The sequence below is a fragment of the Apium graveolens genome, chromosome 8, assembly GCF_009905375.1.
Source record: "Apium graveolens cultivar Ventura chromosome 8, ASM990537v1, whole genome shotgun sequence".
In the NCBI taxonomy this organism is placed as follows: Eukaryota; Viridiplantae; Streptophyta; class Magnoliopsida; order Apiales; family Apiaceae; genus Apium; species Apium graveolens.
In genome coordinates, this window is record NC_133654.1 from 97,395,816 (window position 1) to 97,401,211 (window position 5,396).

Here is a 5,396-nt window from a genome sequence, read left to right on the forward strand (position 1 = left end):
GAGTTCTATTATGGGCTAATCGTGATCATGGGGTTACAACGGATTTATTATGGAATTATTTAGTTAATTGTTTAATACTTTAGTGTGTGATGATTGCATGATATCTAGTATTGGTTGCGCGTATTCGTCTATGTGCGTCGCGAACATATAAGATAGGGTGTTAATCTCTTGTGAAGCGACGGTGGATCTTGAGATTTAGAACTTGCCATGCTAGCATAGGTTCATGTATGTTGTGCATGATTAGTGGGTAACTCTAACAGTTTTATTTGCCCTATGTAATCAAAAGGAATAACTTGTGCTTAAATCGTTGTGTTGTCAATTTCTGTAGACATATAGGAACTCAACATAATTGATGACTATTCAACTTCTATCTTAATTGTGGATGCTTGGTAGAATGGTATTAGTACAATGAAAGTTGGCTTTTATCAGTTTCGTGTTATTCGATTAATGTCATCACTGTCACATGCTAAATGTAATAACAATGGCTATAGAAGGAAGTAATAATGAAGTTGTGATCTCATGAGTGTTTTATTATTGATAATTTGAAGTGTTAGTTAAGTGGTTAATTAAGTAGTTAATTATAGTCAATATTTGATCAACAATTTTGAGTGTTATTATCTTAACATTGAGAAGTAATCATACATTGGTGAGTGAGTTTAATTAGACAATAATTTAGTCTGAGTCTCTGAGGGAATGAACTAGAAAGTATTCTATATTACTTGCGAACGCGTATACTTGCGTGAATATTAGTGCGTGTTTTCGCCCTAACAAGTTTTTGGCGCCGCTGCCGGGGACTCGGCGTATTTGTTTAGTTTATGTACTTACCATCATTGGTCATTAGGACTCAGTGATTAGGACGTAGTAGTTACTAACTCTTTTCGGTTTTGTTTCAGGTACTTTAGCAAGCGTTTATGCAAACTCGTTCTTGTGCTCGCAAGAGGACTTTAGATACAACTGAGGAGACAAACGAAGTTCTTGATATTCCGGAGAAGTTAGATTTTGAGGATTCGGATTCAGGCGCTGAGCAGAAAGAACCAGTAAACATGGGATATCGTATTGTTCAAGCTGATCCAGCTCTTATGGATTTTTCTCGGCCTAAAATTGATGATATTCAGTCAAGCATCCTTCATCCGGCTATTCAAGCTAACACCTTTGAAATCAAGCCGGGCACTATTCAGATGGTGCAGAATTCTGTTTCTTTTGGAGGAGCGGCAACTGAAGACCCCAACATGCACATAAGAAATTTTGTCGAGATCTGCAGCACTTTTAAGTATAATGGCGTGACTGATGAGGCTATCAAGTTGAGGCTTTTCCCATTCTCACTGAGGGATAAGGCTAAAGACTTGTTACATTCTGAACCAGCTGGGTCCATCACTACGTGGCAAGATCTTGCGCAAAAGTTTCTGGTGAAGTTTTATCCAATGGCAAAGACTGCTGCTATGAGGAGTGCTCTTACTCAGTTTGCGCAGCAACCTACAGAATCTATGTGCGAGGCTTGGGAACGCTACAAGGAAATGTTGAGAAAATGTCCACATCATGGAATGCCGGATTGGATGGTAATCACTGGTTTTTATAATGGTTTGGGGGCCCAATCTCGGCCCATGCTCGATGCAGCAGCTGGAGGAGCCTTATGGGCTAAAAGCTATACTGAGGCGTATAATCTTATAGAGACAATGGCTGCAAATGAGCATCAAAACCCAACTCAGAGGATGACTTCAGGCAAGGTCGCAGGTATTCTGGAAGTTGATGCAGCCACCGCTATTGCAGCCCAGCTCCAAGCGCTATCAATGAAGGTTGATTCTCTGGCTACGTATGGAGTTAATCAAATAGCTATGGTTTGTGAGCTTTGTGCAGGTTCTCATGCTACGGATCAGTGTTCTCTTGTCAACGAATCTGTTCAGTATGTGAATAATTATCAGCGACAACAGCAGCCTGTGCCAGCGACCTATCATCCTAATAACAGAAATCATCCAAATTTTAGCTGGGGGAATAATCAGAATGCTATTCAGCCACCATATCAGCAAGGGGTGAGTAAACAGTTTAACCCACCTGGATTCCAGCAACCACAACAGTATGCTATAAGGCAATCATATCCTCAACAGGGAAGTGCAGCTGCACCTACTAGTGCTAATTTTGAGGAACTTAAGCTGTTGTACAAGAGTCAGGCGGTTTCTATCAAGACCTTGGAAAATTAAATCGGTCAATTAGCCAATGTAGTGCTCAATCGTCAACCTGGCACTCTTCCCAGTGACACGGAAGTACCAGGCAGGAAGGAAGCTAAAGAGCAAGTCAAGGCTATTACCTTAAGGTCTGGAAAAGTAGCTGAGGATGAAAAGGCAAAAGAAGTAGAAGCTGAAGTTAGAGATGAAGAATCTAAGAAAAAGGAGAAAGCGGCGGAACTAAGGAAGACTACTGTTGAACACGCTCTGCCTGAGGCTAATACAGGGGAGAAACAGCTCTATCCTCCACCACCTTTTCCTAAGAGATTGCAGCAACAAAAGCTGGATAGACAGTTCGGGAAGTTTCTGGAGGTGTTCAAGAAACTTCACATCAATATACCTTTCGCTGAGGCTCTGGAACAAATGCCTAGTTATGCGAAGTTTATGAAGACTATTCTTTCAAGGAAGGTGAAACTGGATGACCTTGAAACCGTTGCTCTCACGGAAGAATGCATCGCTGTAATAGCAACAAAAGTTACCACCAAAACTGAAAGATCCAGGAAGCTTCACCATTCCTTGCACCATTGGCAATCTAACTTTTGACAAGTGCCTTTGTGATTTGGGAGCAAGCATTAATCTGATGCCGTTGTCGATCTTTAAAAAGCTGGATCTGCCTGATCCAAAACCCACATACATGTCGCTATAATTGGCGGACCGTTCCATTACTTACTCAAGGGGCATAGTTGAGGATGTGCTCGTCAAGGTGGATAAGCTCTTCTTTCCAGCAGATTTTGTTATTCTGGATTTTGAGGAAGATAAGAAGATTCCCATAATCTTGGGGAGGCCTTTCTTGGCTACTGGCCGTACCTTGATAGATGTGCAAAAAGGGGAACTTACTATGCGGGTCCAAGATCAGGATGTGACCTTCAACGTATTCAAGGCAATGAAATTCCCTACAGAAGATGAGGAGTGCTTAAAAGTGGATGTGATTGATTCCGCGGTTACTTCGGAACTCGAGCCCATGCTAATGTCTGATGCATTGGAAAAGGCCTTAGTGGGGGAATTTGACAGTGATGATGAAGATAGCAACGAGCAATTACAATATCTGAACGCTTCTCCCTGGAAGCGAAAGCTGGACATACCATTTGAATCTCTTGGTACTTCTGACCTTAAGAATGCTGAAGGGAAGCTCAAACCATCAATAGAGGAAGCACCTACCTTGGAGCTCAAACCACTACCTGAACACTTGAGGTATGCTTTTTTAGGTGATTCATCTACGTTACCTGTTATTATTTCAGCTGACCTTTCAGGTAGTGAGGAAGACAAGCTCTTAAGGATTTTAAGAGAATTCAAATCGGCTATAGGATGGACCATAGCAGACATCAAGGGGATAAGTCCTTCATATTGTATGCATAAAATTCTGCTAGAGGAAGGTAGTAAGCCAACTGTGGAACAGCAACGAAGACTGAATCCCATCATGAAGGAGGTAGTGAAGAAAGAAATTCTGAAATGGCTAGATGCAGGCATCATTTATCCTATTTCTGACAGCTCGTGGGTGAGCCCCGTACAATGTGTACCTAAGAAAGGAGGTATCACTATGGTCGCAAATGAAAAGAATGAGCTCATCCCTACTCGAACAGTTACAGGATGGAGAGTATGCATGGATTATAGGAAATTGAACAAAGCCACAAGGAAGGATCACTTTCCTCTTCCATTTATTGATCAAATGCTTGACAGATTGGCGGGACATGAGTATTTTTGTCTTCTGGATGGTTATTCCGGGTATAATCAGATTTGTATTGCACCAGAGGATCAGGAAAAGACTACCTTCACTTGTCCATTTGGCACATTTGCTTTTTGTAGAGTTTCGTTTGGGTTATGTGGCGCCCCGACCACCTTTCAGAGATGTATGATGGCTATATTCTCTGACATGATTGGAAATAACGTCGAAGTGTTCATGGATGACTTCTCCGACTTTGGACACTCATATGATGAATGTTTGAATAATCTGCGCGCCGTACTCAAAAGATGCGTGGAAACTAACTTGGTGCTTAATTGGGAGAAATGTCATTTTATGGTGCGTGAAGGCATTATCCTTGGGCATAAGGTCTCTAGCAAGGGTCTGGAGGTGGACAAGGCCAAGGTGGGAGTCATTGAAAATCTTCCCCCACCCAATTCTGTGAAAGGAATCCGTAGTTTTCTTGGTCATGCGGGTTTTTATCGGCGATTCATCAAGGACTTTTCAAAGATATCTAAGCCGTTGTGCAATTTGCTTGAGAAAGATGTGCCTTTCAAATTTGATGATGAATGTTTGGCAGCATTCGAGACTCTCAAGAAGAGTTTGATCACTGCACCAGTTATTACAGCACCAGATTGGACAGAACCGTTTGAGATGATGTGTGATGCGAGTGATTATGCGGTAGGTGCAGTTCTGGGACAGCGCAAGAAAAATCTCTTCCATGTGGTCTACTATGCGAGTAAGACTTTAAATGGTGCCCAATTGAACTACACCACTACTGAGAAGGAGCTTTTGGCTATAGTCTTTGGCTTTGAGAAATTTCGATCTTATCTGCTTGGTACGAAAGTAACAGTATTCACTGATCATACAGCTATTCGCTATCTGGTTTCTAAGAAGGATTCGAAGCCGAGACTCATTCGTTGGGTGCTTTTACTTCAGGAATTTGAGTTAGAGATCAAAGATAGAAAAGGTACCGAGAATCAAGTAGCTGACCATCTCTCTAGGTTGGAGAATCCCGATTCTACTTCACAAGATAGGACGTTAATCAATGAATCTTTTCCGGATGAGCAGTTGTTTGCAATTCAGGAGGAAGAACCATGGTTTGCAGATATTGTAAACTATCTTGTCAGCAATATAATGCCTCTTAATTTGACATCCGCGCAAAAGAAGAAGTTTCTACATGAGGTGAAGTGGTATATGTGGGATGAACCATATTTGTTTAGACAGGGAGCTGACCAGATCATCAGGAGATGTATCCCGTTCTGTGAGATGGAGGGGATATTACGAGACTGCCATTCCACGGTTTATGGTGGACACTATGGAGGTGAGAAGACGGCAGCTCGTATTCTGCAAGCAGGTTTTTTCTGGCCTACTTTGTTCAAGGATGCTCATCAGTTTGTTTTAAGGTGTGATCGTTGCCAAAGAGTGGGAAATTTGTCAAGGAAGGATGAGATGCCATTAAATGTGATGCTTGAAGTCGAGGTCTTTGATGTGTGGGG

The 5,396-nt window shown here is 41.9% G+C and overlaps 1 non-coding gene across 1 annotated transcript; it reads right to left on the reverse strand.

Moving 5' to 3' along the window:
- Window positions 1-1,436: 1,436 nt before the first annotated feature.
- On the reverse strand, window positions 1,437-1,543 carry LOC141681524 (small nucleolar RNA R71). The gene has a single exon (XR_012558953.1). It is a non-coding gene; the product is annotated as a small nucleolar RNA R71 (small nucleolar RNA).
- Between the last annotated feature and the right edge of the window lie 3,853 nt (window positions 1,544-5,396).